Source organism: Saccopteryx bilineata, chromosome 5 (assembly GCF_036850765.1).
Source record: "Saccopteryx bilineata isolate mSacBil1 chromosome 5, mSacBil1_pri_phased_curated, whole genome shotgun sequence".
NCBI classification, from domain to species: Eukaryota; Metazoa; Chordata; class Mammalia; order Chiroptera; family Emballonuridae; genus Saccopteryx; species Saccopteryx bilineata.
Window position 1 is genome coordinate 14,276,111 of NC_089494.1, and position 21,641 is coordinate 14,297,751.

Sequence of the window (21,641 nt, forward strand, 5' to 3'; positions counted from 1 at the left end):
GCTTTTAAAAAATAAATCTGGCCATTGAAATGTACACTTAACATGGATCAATTGGAAATGTTTGTTATTAACATTTTATCATTACAAAAAAGGATAATTATAGTGAGCAGAAATTTTAAAACATTTAATAAGTCACTAGAAATTATATACTGTCCAAATAAATCAAATTTTATTCCCTTTACTGCTATTGTAATTGCTAACATCCTAGAGGGGCTCTCTTTTCCTTCTTTCTTTAGGAAAGGATGTTCTGATGATCTCTTCACTCATGGGAGACTCTTGGAAGACAAGTCAGTACTTTGTACGCATGCTGACCGATTAGGATTTCAGTCAGGCCCTGAGTACTCACTTCTAACATGTCAGATGGTTATGAATCATCCTGTCACTTACTGATCAAGGGGAATGAAAATCGGTTTGATGTCTGTGCCCAAATGCAAGTGCCCTGGGAGAGCAATAACCTATTTTCATGTCCAGAATCCATGGCCAGGAGATGGACTGATTTATCACCCTGGCTGGAGGAAACGAAAGCCCTGTTTCAGGGAACATCCAGCCTGGCCTAATTTTCCTTCGCGGCCGGGAGCTGCGAGAATCCACTTGGTACAATGCGTTAGTGTTGTGCTTGGGGAATTCAAAGGCCCAGGACAGTCCCTAGAGGCGAAAGAGAGAAAGGAACAGTGGAACCCAAGGAGCCCAACTAGAATGCACGAAGTGGCCTATGTCTCACATCACTAAGATGTTCTTAACACTCTCAGAGAGAAAGAGTTGAAGAGCAAACTAAATCCAGGGAGACTTATTGTCTCAGTCATCCAGGGACAAATAAGTTATTATTATTAACATTCTTTTTTTCAAAATACCTCGCTACCCGTCCTCAGCATGTGCGTACAGATTTGTGTGGCCCTCAGCTCACTGGAGCCTTACACAGCCCATGCGGTTCTCTCCCAGAACCTGGTCCTGCTCTTGCGCAATGACCAGTTGCAGAGAGGAGCTCACAGTTCACCTCATGAGCCGTCAGGCTTATGATACTCAGCCTATATTGGATGTACATCTGGCTCTTAAACAAGACAGTGGTGAAGGCCGTGGAACCCCTTCATAATCAAAACTCGTGTAACTTTTGACTCCCCCAAAACTTAAGTATCAATACTAACAGCCTACTGTTGACACAAAGCTATATAATCAATTAAAATACAGTAGGTTGTATGTTATATGTATTTTATACTGTATTCTTACAATGAAATAAGCTAGAGAAAAAACAATGTTAAAGGGAATCACAAGGGAAGTACATTTACAGTATATAATGGAAAAAAATGTATGTATAAGTGAACCCACAAAGTTCAGACCTATGTTGTTCCGGGTCAACTGTACTGTCTTTTGGACACATATCTAACTGTTGAAATTTCTGTTTAGAAAGGCTTACTGATTCTGCACCTGTATGATGCACTTCTCCCTGACCACGCAAACAAATTCAGCTTTTTCTTAGATTGCTGTGTGGTTATCTTTCTTTTACACCATACAATATTAAGATATCTAATGTGAAATCAAAGACCAATTTTAAAATATTTTAGGGGCACTTATACTAGGATTGAAAATTCAGTCCTGAATAGGTAGCTCAGTTGGTTAGAGCTTTGTCCCGATACACACCAAGGTTGCAGGTTGCAGGGTGATCCCTGGTCAGGGCACATACAAGAATCAACCAATGAATGCATGAGTAAGTGGAACAACAAAATTTCTCTCTCTCTGTCTCTGTCTCTCTCTCTCTCTCTCTCTCTCTCACTCTTTTTCACTCTGTCACTCTCTCTAATCAATCAAAAATTTTTTTAAAAAAGAAAGAAAGAAAACTCACATACTTTCAGGCACCAGGCAAGTAAGAGAAGAGACGGGAGTAAAACAAGACAAGAGGATGGAAGGAACGCTGCAGACCAGGGAGTGTCCCTCCTCTGCAGAGGACGCTGATTCTCAGCTCCAGAAGTGGTGGTCATGTGGCAACATCGGTCTACTATTGAACCACCTTCTGATTTTTTTTTTTTTTTTATTAAGTGAGAGGCAGGGAGGCAGAGAGACAGACTCCTGCATGCTCTCTGACAACTCTTATCTGGGGCTGATGTTCTGACCATCTGGGGCTGATGTTCTAACCATCTGGGGATGCTGCTCCATTGCTTGGCAACCAAGCTATTTTAGTACCAGAGGTGAGGACATGGAGCCATCCTCAGCGCCCGGGTCCAACTTGCTCATTTAAGCCATGGCTGTGGGAGGAGAAGAGAGAGAGAGAAGAGGGAAGGGGAAGAGTAGAGAAGCAGATGGTCACGTCTCCTGTGTGCCCTGACCAGGAATTGAACCTGGGAATTCCATGCTTTACCACTGAGCCAAACAGCCAGGGCCACCCACATTCTGATTCTTTTAGAAAAACTGTCAAACTATTTTTGTGTGAACATTTCGCAATGTTTGAAAGGGCTAAATAAAATATAACCACAGGCCAAGTAAGGCCTGTGGACTGCCAGTTTTTGATTTCAGGCTGAAAATATTGCATATGCTGTGTTGGCAGTAGGATTGATAAAGAGAGCCTGAAGTCTACAAAGAAACAGATAGATACATGCAAGAATTACAGTATAAGGTACTTTATCGTTGTGGACCTTTGATATAGGTGGTTATTACATTCTGATATTATTTGAAAGTGTAGAAATTTTAATACATAAAATATATTGTAAGAATTGAAATGAGAACTCATGCAACTATACATCAAATTAAAAATGTGTAGTTTTCCTAAAAATTGTGCTAGTTTTCCTGTTTCCGAAAATAATGCTGGGTTTTATGAAGCTGCTCTAGTTTTCCTTGCTGCTCTTTTCTCAATTTAACTGAGTGAAAGTTGTGTTGATAGTCGCCTGGCTCAAGAAAGAGGTGAGAACTGTGACTTCCATGTATAACAAGACTGAAAGCACTGGAAGTCCCCATCTGGACCTATAGTTTATATCACATTAAACAAAAGTATTCACAAGTTAGAATTCAAGTGCAAAGTCCAGAAATTCAACTTGATCTAAGTTCGGAGAAGTGGCCTGAAGGGTTGTGTGTAGTTCCCGTCTAACGGCCTCCCAACTCAGTCATTCAGAGACCCACCGTCCCTCCTTTTCTTGATGTGGCTCTCCCTCAATGAGTACGTGAGGGACATGAACATAATTCCCTGTGCCTGTGTTACACGATACTGAGACGGGGCATTTCGTTCCTGAGTTAGACACAAAAGGACAAATACTACATGATTCCACTTGTGTGAGGTAGCTAGAACAGGCAACTTCACAGAGTTTACAGAAAGTGGAATAGAGGTGAGTCGAGATGAAGGAGAATTAGAAGTTATTGTTTAAATGAGTCCCGAGTTTCTGTTTGTAAGAAGTGAAACAACAACACGTGAATTCAGTAAGATTTTCTATGTTTGGTTATTAGTTAATATGATTCCATAAAGAATGTATTATTAAAACATAAATTTCTGGAAAGGCAGAAAACTGAAAAACAAAGCCAATTTTTTTTTCTTTTTTGTATTTTTTATTTTGAGATCATTTTAGATTTACAGAAAAGTTACCCAAAAAGTACAAAACTTCCTCAGCCCCCTTACCCAGCTTCCACTTACATTAACATTGTACATGAACACAGTACTATTACTACAGCAGGAAATTAATACTGGTACAATATCAGAACCCAAGCTAAATGGAACTTTTAGCCAAAATATTATTCTTTTTTTTTTTTTTAAATAAATTTTTATTAATGGTAATGGGATGACATTAATAAATCAGGGTACATATATTCAAAGAAAACATATCTAGGTTATTTTGTCATTAAATTATGTTGCATACCCCTCGCCCAAAGTCAGATTGTCCTCCGCCACCCTCTATCTAGTTCTCTGTGCCCCTCCCCCTCCCCCTAATTCTCTCCCTCCCTCCCTCCCATGTCCTCCCTCCCCCCACCCCTGGTAACCACCACACTCTTGTCCATGTCTCTTAGTCTCGTTTTTATGTTCCACCGATGTATGGAAGCATGTAGTTCTTGTTTTTTTCTGATTTACTTATTTCACTCCTTATAATGTTATCAAGATCCCACCATTTTGCTGTAAATGATCTGATGTCATCATTTCTTATGGCTGAGTAGTATTCCATAGTGTATATGTGCCACATCTTCTTTATCCAGTCTTCTATTGAAGGGCTTTTTGGTTGTTTCCATGTCTTGGCCACTGTGAACAATGCTGCAATGAACATGGGGTTACATGTGTCTTTACGTATCAATGTTTCTGAGGTTTTGGGGTATATACCCAGTAGAGGGATTGCTGGGTCATAAGGTAGTTCTATTTGCAGTTTTTTGAGGAACCACCATACTTTCCTCCATAATGGTTGTACTACTTTACAGTCCCACCAACAGTGAATGAGGGATCCTTTTTCTCCACAGCCTCTCCAACATTTGCTATTACCCGTCTTGTTGATAATAGCTAATCTAACAGGGGTGAGGTGGTATCTCATTGTAGTTTTGATTTGCATTTCTCTAATAACTAATGAAGCTGAGCATCTTTTCATATATCTGTTGGCCATTTGTATCTCTTCCTGGGAGAAGTGTCTGTTCATGTCCTCTTCCCATTTTTTTATTGGATTGTTTGTTTGTTTGTTGTTGAGTTTTATGAGTTCTTTGTAAATTTTGGATATTAGGCCTTTATCTGAGCTGTTGTTTGAAAATATCAGTTCCCATTTAGTTGGCTGTCTGTTTATTTTGATATCAGTTTCTCTTGCTGAGCAAAAACTTTTTATTCTGATGTAGTCCCATTCATTTATCTTTACCTTCACTTCTCTTGCCATTGGAGTCAAGTTCATAAAATGTTCTTTAAAACCCAGGTCTATGATTTTAGTACCTATGTCTTCTTCTATGTACTTTATTGTTTCAGGTCTTATATTTAGGTCTTTGATCCATTTTGAATTAATTTTAGTACACGGGGACAGGCTGTAGTCGAGTTTCATTCTTTTGCATGTGGCTTTCCAGTTTTCCCAACACCATTTGTTGAAGAGGCTTTCTTTTCTCCATTGTGTGTTGTTGGCCCCTTTATCAAAGATTATTTGACCATATATATGTGGTTTTATTTCTGGACTTTCTATTCTGTTCCATTGGTCTGAGTGTCTATTTTTCTGCCAATACCATGCTGTTTTGATTATCGTGGCCCTATAATATAGTTTAAAGTCAGGTATTGTAATGCCCCCAGCTTCATTCTTTTTCCTTAGGATTGTTTTGGCTATTCGGGGTTTTTTATAGTTCCATATAAATCTGATGATTTTTTGTTCCATTTCTTTAAAAAATCTCATAGGGATTTTGATGGGAATTGCATTAAATTTGTATATTGCTTTGGGTAATATGGCCATTTTGATTATATTTATTCTTCCTATCCAAGAACAAGGAATATTTTTCCATCTCATTGTATCTTTTTCGATTTCCCTTAACAATGCTTTGTAATTTTCATTATAAAGGTCCTTTACATTCTTTGTTATGTTTATTCCTAGGTATTTTATTTTTTTTGTTGCAATCGTGAAGGGGATTATTTTTTTGAGTTCGTTTTCTAATATTTCATTGTTGGCATATAGAAACGCTATGGACTTTTGTATGTTAATTTTGTATCCTGCGACCTTACTGTATTGGTTTATTGTTTCTAATAATCTTTTTGTGGAGTCCTTCGGGTTTTCGATGTATAGGATCATATCATCAGCAAAAAGTGATACCTTTACTTCTTCTTTTCCGATATGGATGCCTTTTATTTCTTTATCTTGTCTGATTGCTCTGGCCAGAACTTCTAGCACCACGTTGAATAAGAGTGGAGAGAGTGGACAACCCTGTCTTGTTCCTGATTTAAGGTAGAAAGTCCTCAGTTTTATGCCGTTTAATATGATGTTGGCTGATGGTTTATCATATATGGCCTTTATCATGTTGAGATATTTTCCTTCTATACCCACAAAATATTATTCTTGATGCTCATTTAGAAGTGTCTTTTTCTGACTTCCAAAAAAAAAAAAAAATTCAAGTAATCTAGAAGTGAAATATAGGCCAGAATGTTTCTAAACGATCTCTTTTTGTTTTCGATGTAGCACCCAGAGAAACATCTCTGATTGTCGACGGAAGAAAGCAAAGTTGGTTGTTAGTTGGCTCGTCTCTCTTGCCGTCTCCCACTCTGCTATGTAAGTTCTGGTCTCTCGGCCTCCTGTGTGCATGTCAGCATGTGCCCATCGCTGGTGTAGAGCGGCAGTGTGTTTCCAGAAGTCTCAGGCAAGTGGTTCTGTATTTTTTCTCTTAGTCATCCTTCCCTGCCTTTCATTCTGTGACTTTCCTTAGGGGAGCCCCCAGACTGCTGCCTCTGCACCCCACCAAGACCTGCTCTGGTCCCTAGTTCCCACACACCCATTTAGGTATATCTTGGCTGGCCTTAGTCTCTAAACACAAAAAAAATTTTTGATATGTGAGTGCTGGATTAATATGCTGCTCCAAGAGGAATTTCCCTGTCACATGGAAATTCTATAGGCAACATGGTCCACAGGATGGTGTTGATGAGGGAGGGGGGGAGGATAAGGAAATCTGAGTGTCTATATAACCGTCACTAATGAACTGGGTGACCTTGGCCATGTCACTCAACAGCTCTAGGTCATATCTTTCTATACAACAAGAGAAGGGGCCAGATGCATATTTCTTAATATTCTCAGCATGAAAGATAGCTTTGAAAATCTTATGAAATAAATCTACAGACCCATATCCTCAGAAAAATGCACATTGTGCCTAAATATTTTTGTACACCTGAAAGGGACAATAATGGGAAAACATAGGAGGTCACAGTCTTTCCTCCTCACTTCACAGTCTAAAGAAGATATTGTATTTGTTCTACTTTCCTCAGAGCCTTTGTTATGCAGATCAGGGTGATGTGCAGAAGGAGGGCTGGAAGTAATAGGAGAGGCTAGATTGATTTACCAGAGGGTCAGGATGCTAATGTAGAAGGTAAGTAAGGATAGATCTGGGGTAGATACAGTGTGCTTCATCAAAATGAAAAACTTCTGTGCTTCCAAGGTCATCATCAGGAAAGTGAAAAACAACCCACAGAGTGGGGAAAAAATATTTGCAAATCATATGTCTGATAAGCGCCTTGTATCCAGAACAGGTGAAGAACTCAGACAATTCAACAATAAGGAGACAAGCCAATTTTAAAATGGGCAAAAGGCTTGACTAGACCTATCTCCAACAAAGGTGTAGAAATCACCAGTTAGCTTCATATTGTTAGTCTCGTTAGTCAGTAAGGAAATGCAAATAAAAAATGCAATGACATAACATGTGGGCCAAATAAGTTTGCAAATATGATATATATGTTTGCTGCTTATAGTTTGCATTGGGTGTGGGGGACAGGCTGTAAGCAGACAGGGTCCTTATAGCCTAAGGCTTAGTTTTAAGACTAAGCCTTTCCCACCCTTTTAATCCTAAAATCTTTTCAAAACTAAGCTTTTGCCTACACTCTTGACTGTTGCATGATGTGGGGTGGTGTACTCTTATGAGGAATCTCATTTATGCCTCAGATAAGTGACTTTGTATCAGACTTCCTTATTTGTATATTGGCTTAAAGGTTTGGATTTCTACATTATAAAATGGAGACAGACCAGAGGCTCTCTCTCACTGGGTTCCTGAAATTAACATTGCAGCAAAGAGGCAGCCAAGATGGTGGAGTGCTGAATGAGAAGCCAGTTTGTGCAGAGTTTGTGCAGAGAGAAGGAGATGGGGAATAGAGATGAATAAGGCTGGTGAGGTAGAAACCTTTGATTCTAGGAAACTCGGATGAGTCAGTGGCTTTGGGAGCACTGAATGGAAAGGGAAGTGTTTTCCCACTGTGTGTATTTCTCACCCCCTGGGTGCAAGCTAGGATTAAATGTAATGGCCCACCAGTTCTTGGCTCCATTGTTTCATTACCGTCTGTCCGAATCAAATGCAAACCTGCATGGGCTTGGCGGCTGTGTTGGTGGCCGCGACTACTGGCTTTACAACACCCAAAAGACTTGAAAAAACACACGTTCACAGAAAAGCTTGTGCATGAATATTTATAGCAACATTATTCTTAATAGCCAAAGAGTGGAAACAACCCAAATTTTCATCAAATTATGAATAAACAAAATGTGATATATTGTTCAGTCATTAAAAGAAATGAAGTATTGCCTGACCTGTGGTGGCACAGTAGATAAACATCAACCTGGAAGGCTAAGGTCACCAGTTCGAAACCTCGGGCTTGCCTGATCAGGGCACAAACGGGAGTTGATGCTTTCTGCTCCTCTCCCAGTCTCCCCCCCTCCACAGTTCTCCTCTCTAAAATGAATTTTTTTAAAAAAAATGAAGTATTGATAACTTGATACAATATGAATGAACCTTGAAGACATTATGCTAAGTGGAAGAAGCCAGACACAAAAGGCCACATATCATGATTCTGTATGTGTAAAGTGTCCCGAAGTGGCAAATCCATGGAGACAGATGGTAGATTAGTGGCTGTGAGGGTGATCAAAGGAATAATGGGATGTGACTGTTAGTGGGTTACAGTTCCCTTATGGGTTGAAAATGTTCTGAAATTAGTTATGATAGTTGCACAATCTTGTGAATATGCTACAATCCACCCTTTAAAAATGTTGAATTTTATAATATGAGAATTATACCTCTATTAAAAAAAGAATAGATCTAGAGACAGAGCAAGAGAGAAGAAATGAGGAAGATAAGGGAGCCAGCATGGGTCAGACTTTGGGAACAATGAGGGAAAAACGTTCAGGACACCTGCCATGGACAGGATGTGGGGGAGATGGATGAGCAAAGAGGATTCTCAGGAAGTTTGATGTGTATTTGGGATGTATCTCCATGTCCTTTTGTTACAGTCTAGAATATTCAAAAATTACATATTTTTTAATGCACTTTAGAATTGGATTTGTCTAGGGCAGTGGTAGTCAACCTGATTCTTACTGCCCACTAGTGAGCATTCCAGCTTTCATGGTGGGTGGTACCGGAGCAACCAAAGTATAAATAAAAAGAGAGATTTAACTATAGTAAGTTTTATAAAGATTTATTCTGCCAAACTTAGCAAAAATCCGACATAAAGTACTTGGTAAGTAATTATTATTATATACTTTAACTTGCTGTAACTCTCCTTTATAAATTTTATAAAGTAAAGTCACTTCCCTACTTTATAAATCACGATTACTGTGGAACTGGTCAGCAGTTAGAAAATTTTACTACTAACAGAGATACAAAAGTAGGAGGAAGGTATAAAAAGGTTGACTACCCCTGGTCTAGGGGATGAGATAGTGAATTGAGATTGGTTCCAAAACAATCCATTTGCTTTTCGTTTACACATTTATTCAGTCATCAAATGTTTATTGAGCAACTAATTAGTGCCAGGCCCTGTTCTGAGGACCCTGGGGTGCAGTGATACTAAGGCAGGATGAGGGGTTGATCTCTTGGAGTTTTATAGTCTAGTGGTTGTGTGTGTGTGTGTGTGTGTGTGTGCGTGCGTATGCATGCACACTCAGAAATGGGCAGCTTAGACACCGACTTGATGAAAAAAGTAAAAACATGATAATTTTAAGTAGTGGTAGAAGGTAGGGAAAAGCAATGAAGAGTGACAGGATTCTGAGGGCACCATTTAGGAGTTCATGAAGCCCTTAAATGAGCCAATTGGTTTAGGGACCCCAGGTTCAGAATCCCTAGACAAATGACATCTACAGATTTCTTTTACTCATAGACTAACAAAATATCTGTTATTCATGGACTAGGTATGAAAGACATAAAAGTGACAAGCACTCCAAATTAAATATAATGTCAGTCACTTGGAACCTGCCTCCTTGAAATCTGCACTAGTAGAAAGAGGCGCTTGGCTGAAGTGTAGTTTATATTATCAATAAAGAGTTTGCAAAATAAACAATGTTAAAGTCCAACCACTTCACTAACTCCCTCAGTCAACCCACAGGCACTTCCTGAGGCCCAGCGCGCCCAAGGCACTGAGATGACACAGAGAGGCCCACAGTCCTGGACGTTAATGCTGGAAGGCACTTCGTTGATGATCTAATAATGACTTCAATCCCTTCACTGTACAGGGAAGGAAAAGGATACTCAGAGGCTCAAGTGACTTGGCCACGTTTCCACAGTTTGCCAGTCACAGAGCTGGATTACAGTCCAGGTGCCCTAATTCCAGGCTCAGTCAGAAGCATTCATCACAAATAATTGATATGTTAATAGAAGATTATCTATTTACTAAACCCAGGGCCTACAGTTGCCTCTGAAACAATATATTTCTTCTTCATTCTGCCCCTACTAGTTAACAATAATGAAACAGCATTCTGTTTGTTGATTTTTTTTTATTTATTCAGGTTCTATATCAAACAATACATCGTTTCTTCATTGTTTTATCAGTTCACAATAATGACTGACTGACCTCATTCATTCAGCACAACACTGTGCACCATCAGGAATGGGAATGTCATTTAGATATATCATCCCTGATCTCAAAAAGCTAAAATTTTAGAAGAAATAGACATATTAAATAATTGTGATACGGGGCAGATCTTTTTTTTTTTTTTTTTTTTTTTTTTTTTTTTTTGGTGTGAATGAATTAAAATTAGATCTATTTCTTTTAAATTAATTTTAATGGGGTGACATTGTTAAATCAGGGTACATCTGTTCAGAGAAAACATCTCTAGGTTATTTTGACATTTGATTATGCTGCATTCCCATCACCTGGGGCCGATCTTGATAACACCACTAGATGCCACCATGTGTCATGCAGCTCCGGAGGACTGAAGCCACACCTGCTTGGAAGAAGGAAAGCAAGAAAATGCCAGGTGAGACCAAGATATGTTCACAGTTGTGAGTGCGCGAAACACAGGGTTTATTCTCGTCTTATTATCTATCTATTTATTTATTTAACAGGGACAGAGAGAGAGTCAGAGAGAGGGATAGACAGGAACGGAGAGAGATGGAGAAGCATCAATCATCAAGGGTTTTTTTTCGTTGCAACACCTTAGTTGTTCATTGATTGCTTTTTCATATGTGCCTTGACCGCGGGCCTTCAGCAGACAGAATGACCCCTTGTTGGAGCCAGCGACCTTGGGTCCACGCTGGTGAGCCTTGCTCAAACCAGATGAGCCCTCGCTCAAGCTGGCGACCTCGGGGTCCCGAACCTGAGTCCTCCGCATCCCAGTCCGAAGCTTGCTATCCACTGTGCCACCGCCTGGTCAGGTGTCATTATTTATTATTGATTGTATTATTTTGCATATGAACAACCGTAAGCCAAGTTTTGCCCCACCCTGTATACTCTGACTTGACAAAGCTTCAGGGAATGAACTTCTACAGTTTATGGAAACTGTTTAAGTCTTCAGACAGCAGAAAAAGGAAAAAAGAACAAACATGTGAGCTACAAGGGAAAATCAGCAATTTCCTTAAAACACCCAAGCAATCTATTTAACCACAGGGCACATTTTTTTTTCTTCCTTTCTTCCCCCCCCCCCCCCTTCTTTTTTTTACTGGAGACACAACATCCTGACCAGCAGCGGTTCCAGGGTGGTGAGTTTCAGACCGATGGCGCAGAAGTGAAGGAAACAAGTAGACGTGCCTGTGAAGCCCAGCTTGCTCCCACGCAGACCCGTCCCTATTGTCTCACCAGCGGCAGCTGGCACCGGGAACCAGCGCGATGCCACCGCGCGGAGTTCAGGAGGCCAAAGAAACGCGTGGTGAGGAAGTGCGCGCGGGCCTCGGTTCCCCAGAACAATGCGGCCACTGTGTTCCGCCCTGGCTCCTCGGGGCTGGTCCCATCCTCGCAGACCGCGAATAAAGCGATTCCAGTTGGCCGAGCCGCCCTCCTCCTCTGGGCTTTTCGTTCTGCGGTTGCCAAACCGCCGTCCTTCCCTTACATCACCCCATCAGCTTCCTCCTCCCACCAGGCTCTCTGCGCTGTGAAAGTTCAGCATTGTCCCGGAGACCCGGAGGGGAGGGTGGCGGGGGGTGGAGGAGTGGGGGGATGGGGGTGGGGTGTGTGTGTGGGGGGTGAAATGGGGAAGGGAAGGGACGCTGGGAAGAATGAGCCTGCCTCTCTCGGAGCAGTGGACTCAGTCTGGGGACCTACTTCCAAATTCTGACTCTGCCACCAAATGGCTGTGCGAACTGGGGCACCCTGATTATCAATTTTTTTATTAAAAAAAAAAAATTTGGGGACGGCAGTGAAGAAGTCAACTTTATTTCCTGGATAATAACTTGTTTGGGGGAAGGTGCCAAGGTTGAGAGACCAGCGGAGGAGCAGTGCCTCTCTCTGTCCCCTGTACCTCACAGTCCGTCACACTTGAAATCAGCCTTGATCCATGTACACCGACGACATATCGCGTCATGGAGATGAGCACCATATAGCGCGAATTTAGGCACAACCCTGATAGGTTTATCCCTTTTCTGAGTTTCGCCTATTTGGGGCTTGCTTTTCAGGAAGCTTCAGTGGACAGGGTTTTTCTCTTTGGCTAGTAAGAGCATGGCAGGTGCCTAGCAATGCGTGTTTGTCCCCTGTCATGAGCATGGACAGGTACAGATGAAAATGGCTCTCAGCCAGAACGAGTGATTTTTAAAAAAATCTAATTTCATAGGGTAAATATTTATTTTCTTTGAGATATGAGATATTACCCTTTTTATCATTTTAAAGTATATATAAATAATTTAAAATATTAAAAATAGCCTGACCCGTGGCAGCGCAGTGGATAAAGCATCAACCTGGAACACTGAGGTCACCCGTTCCAAACCCTGGGCTTGCCTGGTCAAGGCACATATGGGAGTTGATGCTTCCTCCTCCTCCTCCTCCTCCTCCTTCTTCTTCTTCTCTCTCTCTCTCTCTCTCTCTCTCCCTCCCTCTCTTCCTCTCTCCTCCACCCTCTCTCCTCTCTGAAAATTGAACAAATAGTCTTTAAAATATTAAAAATAATTCAAATGTTAAAATAAATTTCAATATTATCATAAACATGGATTAGCAAATCAAATTGGCAAGCCAAGTGTCAGCTTATAATGAAAAGCAGCAATCTCCTGCTTCACCCTCAACTCCCTCTTCACTCAACAATTTTGAGCTTATTTCACTTTTTCTTCATGTATTTTGCCTACATTTTAAATTATATGCTTGCGTTGCTATTTCTTGACTTTTCCGTGTTAGGCTCCATCCACTGCTCTCTTCTCTGCAGTGTGGGGTTCTGGCTCCCTCATACATCCCTATACCCATTTCTCTCCTCCCCACATCACCCCTGTGGAGTAACGTCACTTCCTTTTCCTAAATTCTTTTTGCATAGCATTCTGTTCTTGTTTTATTGTTGCAAAGTGTTCTCTTCTCTCTCTAGAGATGTAAATTAGGGTTTCCTCCCTCTCTCTCCAGCTCTCCTGTGCTTCTCATTTGTCAGTTCCCTTCCTGTCAAAGGCTTTCTTCAAATGTCTGGTGATTCTTGAATGTCCTTGACTGCCACTAAAAAAGATGTAAGTAGAGTTTATTCTCTGATGGATGTCATTCTATTGTGACAGGTGGGGACCCACAAGGATTGGAACCAGTAGGACTTCTCTCTGGGGTTGGTCAGCTTCCCCCAAGAGGAGTTCTTCGCTTTCCCGTGGGGGTGATAGAGCACTGGCTGTGGGATGATGGGGACCTAGCGTGGAAGGAAGCTACAGGAACATGGAGCGTTTCTCTCCATCTGCTTTAATGGCCCCTCGTCACTCCGTCACCCTCTGTTAAGCATGGTGTCCCAGAGCTCAGAGCTTCTCTAGAATTTCCAGGAGCAAAGCTCCTGTGCTCTACTCAGGTAGGGGAGGAACGAGCTGCAGGAGTCAGGGTAGGGACCTGGGCATCTGCCCCTTGCAGGGACGTTCAACTACTAGCTGGTTTTGGTTCTGCCCGCACCCAATTTTAAGTAAGTGGTGCCTCCCACGACTCGGCCTGAGACTCTGGAGAGCAAGTCAGCTTGCTTCTTACTGGACTCTCTCCTCAGACTCTCTCTGGCATTTAATTTCTGCTCTTTCTGCTCTGCCAAGTCAGTTACCACGTGTCCTTCGGTTTTGCATTTGGCAAAAATAGTGTTGGCACCACTTGCTCCCCAGTCTCTTTGACTTGGACTTTTTACCAGTTTTATTTCTTTTTTTTTTTTATGACAGAGACAGAGAGAGTCAGAGAGAGGGACAGATAGAGACAGACAGACAGGATGGGAGAGAGATGAGAAGCATCAATTCTTTGTTGCGGCACCTTAGTTGTTCATTGATTGCTTTCTCATCTGTGACTGGGGGCTACAGCAGACCGAGTAACCCCTTGCATGAGCCAGCAACCCTGGGCTCAAGTTGGTGAACCTTGCTCAAACCAGATGAGCCCATGCTCAAATCGGCGACCTCAGGATTTTGAACCTGGGTCCTCTGGGTCCCAGTCTGATGCTCTATCCACTGTGTCACTGCCTAGTCAGGCCCATTTTTATTTCTTGACTCTCAGTTCAGTGGATTTTCATGAAGAAATAAAGATTAATGTAAGCATTCAATTTGTTGTATTTAACTGAATAATAAATATTTAATTTTTAGGTGTCATGTTCCCACGTGGCTATTGATACATATGTATGTATATATATGAGTTTGTGTGTGTGTGTATGTGTGTATGTGTGTGTGTGCGTGTGTGTGTACATACTAGCTGTACCTGGCCACGCATTGCTGTGGCTCAATCTGATTAAATGGAAAAGAAAGAAAAGAGAAAGCACACGTTTCTAATATGTTTAATTTCACAATGCATGTCAGTATACAATATTTTTTGTTGTTCCATTATCTGTGCAGATATAGAGATTGCCTGGGTTGCTGAGTCTAGAACATACAACATATAATTGTCCATGTGAGAAGCAATCCGTGCCTAGATCTAAGCCGCACAATTCTAAAGACTGGCCCTGAGCTTTGTTGATGGTGATTGCAAACACCAATCGAATTGGAAACTGCAATCTCTTAAATTAAAATGGCATATTTGTTGGAATCATAGAAATGCAAGGAATGAGGACATCTTCACCTTTGAAAGGTCCTGTCAAGATTGTTGTTTCTACGACGTTGCTCATTAATTTTTTTACTGCAAGCCGCGTGCCGTTGCAAAGCTTTGGCTGGTTGATATTTCGCAACATGATAATTGGCATGCTAATTTTCAATTGCAGTATGCGCGGTGGCATCCCTGGCAGATTGAGTGAATTTAAAAATTCTGTTGGAAGCCTGACCTGTGGTGGCACAGTGGATAAAGCGTCGACCTGGAAATGCTGAGGTCGCCAGTTCGAAACCCTAGGCTTGCCTGGTCAAGGCACATAAGGGAGTTGATGCTTCCAGCTCCTCCCTCCCTTCTCTCTCTGTCTCTCCTCTCTCTCTCTCTGTCTCTCCCTCTCCTCTCTAAAAAAATGAATAAATTTTTTAAAAAGTAAAAATTCTGTTGGATAATTAACTGCTTGATCTGCTCCCACAACAGTGTCGACGGATTTGTATGTGACTGCCTTGCTTTGAATGTTAGACTGAATAATATTGTTAAGTTTGTAGACATCTTTGTTCTTGGCCGCAAGAATAGCTCGTTCACTCAGCCAATCATGATTCTTATAATTGGTTTGAATATTGGGAAATACTTTTTCAACCAATTCTTCTCTTGATGTCACTAAATTGCAGAAGTTATGAGGCAATGAAATTCATCCTGAGGTCAGATCAACTGGCACTTGTCCATTCCCAATTTCCAGCAATTGATGTGAGAATATCTCAGCTGATTGATCGTTTTGCAGCTGGACATGCATATTTGTAGTTAATTTTAATGTCTTTACGTGTCACCACGAAGTAGATTATTTCAGGCAAGCATTTATTTCATCTGCTGGTGTAGATCAAGGAATTACAGGTAATGTTTGCCTGAAATCTCCTGCAATATTTTTGTTTGTTTGTTTGTTTTATTTATTTATTTTTTTTAGACTGCCTCGCTCCCGCCACCACCCCATCCTGTAAGCAATATTAATGCGTTCCCAAATGGTCTGATATTTCCACACAGATCTTGCAATGATCAACAAGAACCTCGAGAGATATTTTGTGCGCCATTGTGCATTCATCCCAATGTTTGCATTTCTGCAATACTTTTCCCATGCCGGATGCTTTGGAAATGTTGCACGTGGGAGTTTCAATGACTTCCATGTTCAATGGCAATTTCAAAGCGGAATGAGCAGTTCTTCCGTCCAGTAGCAATGTCGCAGCTATTCCAGATGATGCAAGAGCTAAGGCTACGTCATTTTGGGATCAAATTGCTGCCGGAATCAATCTAATTAGGAACGTTTTACCAGTTCCTCCTGGCGCATCTAAGAATAAGATTTCTCCAACCCCGTTATTGACAGTTTGCATTATTTGATTGTAAATATCTTTTTGCTCAAGCGTTAGCTTAGGAATATTTGATTGCACATCTGACAAAAGATCACCCATGTTGTAATTTTGTTCACAAAAAGAAAATAAACTATTCTTACAAAATGTGCACTATGGTAAATGACACAGCTCAATTCAACTCAATGTCACACAAAATAATTAAATCAAAATGAAAATAAATCAAAAGCTATGAAAATTCACTTTAACAATGCAATCAAAAACATTGAAATGGAATTGTAAAATTGGAAATTTGGAAATCATAAATGGATCATAAACCAGAAACATTGAAATGGAATTGTAAAATATGTAGTATAGCGTGTGTTGTTTTTACATCCAACGGCGCTTTTTCAAAAACGTTTTTACCTGTCACAGGTGTGACATCTATATAATAGTAGGCATATAAAAACATGCACATATATATAAAAATGCAGGTATTCGAATGCAACATTGTGTCAAAATTTCAAAGCAATCGGTGAAGAAATTTCGAAGATTTAAGATTTTGAACAAACGAACATTTATATTTTTATTTATATAGCTATGGTACTACTTAATAGTATCACAGAATTCTAACCCAATGAATTTTAGTCTTATCTTTTATGTTTTTATTTAAAAAGATTGTTCAATAGTAAATTTCTTTAGAAGCAGTATATTTTAAGAATTTTCAGAATTGTTAGTTTATCTCCTTTTCATTCAATTCATATCTTTCATTTAGCTATCTAAGAATTCTAAATTTTTATTGACAAATTTATGCTGCAGGTTGGATGGAGGTTTTTTCATTTTTGTTTTTGTTTTTTACTTTAGGGAATGAGAACTTTATTATCACTAATTTTATCATTAAAACTTTGAAAAATTCTAAGAAATATTAGAGGTTTGGGTAGGTGATATTTAAGAATGTCAAGAATTAATTTAGGAGAGTACATCAAATGACCATCAAATTATAGGATTAAATTTAAAGTGAGGTAATGAAGGCATTATAATATATTTTGACACAACCCATTTGTTTGATATATTTTTTTATCCTATCTATGCATTTCAGGAGGTCATAGTTATAATCTTAAATATCCATTTTAAAAATCAAATAAAATTAATTGTGATGTGAAATAATAAAGTTGTAAAAAGAATACTATAGCTTGCAGATAATTAATTGTTACAGAGGTTTGATTCTTTACTAAAAGTTGATAAGTTGCTACCCATCTCTCTGGACAGAATAATGTGTTTTAGGAAAATTATCTAATGCATCTTTATTATATGCGGCTTAAGTGTCTGTTTGTTGCTGATAGCTTATTGGTTGCTTGCATAACTGTACTAGCCAATGGGGTGAAGTTGCCACGGCATTCAAATAGTCCCGCCTTCTGGCATGCCACCTCACAAATTGAGGTTAAAGATTGGAGCAATTATTATGCTGTTAAGAAATCTTAACACCAGAAGGGGTCTTTGCAATGGTACAAGACTAGAGGTTCTCCAATTGAAAAATAATGTCATAATAGCTAAGTCTTTGACTGGCTCCTCTAAAGGTGAAATATATGTCATTCCAAGAATTGATTTGGCTCCATCTCAAATAAGGTTGCTGTTTCAATTGAGACGTAGACAATTTCCTGTAAAACTTGCCTTTGCTATGACCATCAATAAGTCTCAGGGCCAAACGCTTAAGCGTGTTGGCATTTTTTTACCTGAGCCTGCATTTGGACACGGTCAACTTTATGTTGCCTGTTCAAGAGTTCTTGAAAGAACGGACGTAAAATTAAAAATAATTGATGGTCCTCTGCAAGGCGAGCTTAAAAATGATGGAAAGATCTACACAAGAAATGTTGTGTACAAAGAGATCTTTGACATATGAATTAACATTTTATTATTTAAATCACCTTTATTTATTGAGCTAGTGGTGGCTCTTAAGAAATGTACTGCCAGTGGTTTCCTTCATTGCACTCTACTTTAAGCAATTAAGCAAGTAGAAGGGGGAAACCCCATGGGGCAGTAAGCAAAGGGGCATTTTCGCCACCTGCCCTGGGTAATTCAGTTTGAATTAGCAGACACCTTTGCACAAATCATTTTAATTACAATTTATAATATCTAGAACAGTGGTCATTTCGTATGACCGCCGGGCTTTCTAGTCTTATAATAAAAGCCAAAAGACCTTTTCAATAGAATTAATAAATTATTGCTTAGATTTATTTTTAACAAAAAGCAATTTTATCAAGCCTTATCTAGCGAAGTACAATAACAACAATGGGAGGAAAATCAGAATCTCTCTCATTACCTGCTTCTGTAATTGTGTATCAAGTATGCTGATTGTGCAAGCTGAATACTAATTTTGTCAGTACCGTAATTGTATGTCTGCTATCCATGGTCAGGCTGGGTGTGCTTTGAGGAGCAGCTGAGTCTTTATGGAAAACTTTGTAAAACATTCTATTTAGAAGGAAATTTTTTCTTTATATTATGTGCTCTGGGTATTTTTCTTTCTTTGTATTTTGTTTTGAGAACGTTTTTATGAAAACAAGATCTTTTTTTCTTACAAGCACATCTGCTCTTGCTTCTTGGTGATAAGTCATCATTCACTGTGACATCATAATCATTTGCATGGCAACCAGTCTGGCTTACTTTTTTTTTTCTTTTTAATATAATAAAAAGTTACAGAATGTCAGCAGTGGCAAAGTGTTCATCTCAAAACAGATACATAATGACTTCCCAGTTTTCTGCACCCACTGCATGGGGCCTGTTCATTTCAAAGCACTAAATCTTTAGGTTAATGCATTTAATTACCTTAAATTCCATAAGACCACCAACTTCAATTATCCACAGTTTAGAGCAAGAATAGAATTCCTTGAGGAAACAAATTCTGAGTGACCAACCTTACTGTACCTCAGTGCCCTCTCAGATAGCTTGCCTCATAGGATAGGTTCAATGAGGGAAGAAATATAAGACTTTGTTGTTTTATGGGCTACAGTAAATAACGATATAGATTTGAATGACATGCCTGACCAGGCAGTGGCTCAGTGGATAGAGCGTCGAACTGGGATGTGGAAGACCCAGGTTCAAGACCCCGAGGTCACCAGCTTGAGCACGAACTTATCCGGGTTGAGCAAAAAAAGCTCACTAGCTCGGACCTAAGGACCCTGAGCAAGGGGTCACTCGGTCTGCTGAAGGCCCACAGTCAAGGCACATATGAGAAAGCAATCAATGAACAACTAAGGTGTCGCAACGAGAAACTGATGATTGATGCTTCTCATCTCTCTCCGTTCCTGTCTGTCTGTCCCTATCTATCCCTCTCTCTGACTCTCTCTCTGTCCCTGTAAAAAAAAATAAAAATAAAAAGATTTGAATGACAGCAGAAAGGACCCAGAAGGGCCTTCACTTGAAATGATTTTATGAACAGGCACTCCATTTACTTGGCCACTTCAGTGCTGTCACAGCTGTGATGAAATGTGGCGACGAGAGACCTCAGAACGTCATCATTGGGATAGCGAGCCAAGGCTGCTCAAGAGAACGGGAACTAGGAACTGTGTGGCATGTTCTAATACATCAGTATTTTTCAAAACTATGAATTTCCCGTTACAGTAATCAAGCAACCCATAAAGGAATATGTACTGAGTACTTGCTATGCAGAGCATGGTACTAGGGACTGTGTGTGATTTAAGGTAGTACACACACAATCCCTGACTTCCCACACCCTTATTTGACATTAATGCTTAATAATTGGTATCTCCTTTTCTTTTGACACTAAAATATTATTTTTTTTACATGAAGATTCTTTTTTATTATTATTATTCATTTTAGAGAGGAGAGGGAGAGACAGAGAGAGAGAGAAGAGAGACAGAGAGAGAGAAGGGGGGAGGAGCTGGAAACATCATCTCCGTATGTGCCTTGACCAGGCAAGCCCAGGGTTTCGTACTGGCGACCTCAGCATTTCCAGGTCGACGCTTTATCCACTGCGCCACCACAGGTCAAGCTTTTTTTTTTTTTTTTTTTTTTTTTTTACAGGGACAGAGAGAGAGTCAGAGAGAGGATAGATAGGGACAGACAGACAGGAACAGAGGGAGATGAGAAGCATCAATCATCAGTTTTTCGTTGCAACACCTTAGTTGTTCATTGATTGCTTTCTCATATGTGCCTTGACCACGGGCCTTCAGCAGACCGAGTAACCCTTTGCTCGAGCCAGCGACCTTGGGTCCAAGCTGGGGAGCTTTGCTCAAACCAGATGAGCCCATGCTCAAGCTGGAGACCTCGGGGTCTAGAACCTGGGTCCTTCTGCATCCCGGTTTGACACTCTATCCATTGCATCACCGCCTGGTCAGGCTAAATTATTTTTACTTAAATCATTTCCCCTTGTATTTAAACAGTTTTACTTTATTTTAAAATGTGTGCATGTTTGATATGAACCATGTTAGTTCAGGATTGTTGGTGAGCTGAGCCTGAATAAGCTTTTCTATGTTGGATAGTAAGGAAATTTGGAGGAAGAAGGCTCAGGGCCAGCTGTTGTCTGGGCACACTTGCATTCACAATAAGTGATAACATACATGATCTTAAACTTGGGTATGAAGTAAGTGTGAGTTATCATGGTAACAAACACATAAAATTGTGTTTGAAGATAGATCAGGAATGAAAAGATGGGAAAAATACTAAGGACAACGCACCAAAATTAAGGGAAGACCTCTTAGGGTCTTCTAAGTAGAAGTGCGGAAGGTGTTGGGTTAAAGTCAGAATGGCAGGCAATTAATTGGTAGATGTCTAATCAGGGGGATGGTCACTGTTATAGAGGTCCAATGACATGAATCGGGGACCCAGTTAAACAAGACTGAACTTTGATATAGGATGGTCATTCATGCAGTATCAGGGAACAAGGCAGGAGCACACACTGAGAGTCTAAAGGGTTTAATGTCCCATGATTGAGTGTAGTTTATGCATATATTCATGTGTGTATTCATGTATTCAGTCGTTTAATGCTAAACACAAGGGTTCAATGAAACTGAAAGGTTAAAAAAAACTAACAAAGTTGACCTTCAGAAATACATTACACTGGGTAAACAAATGAAGAATTACTTCAGCAAATAAATGTGTAATTAAAGTGTATATTATGTGTCATAAGTGAAATGAACAAGGGATGATGATAAGGAATAAAGGAGTGGGGATGGAAGAGTACTTCTTGGGTATCACTTAAGGCCTCTCAGAAAATATAACATTGATTTATTTATAATCTTTTTTACTCCATCCCTCACTGCCAACCACTGTGG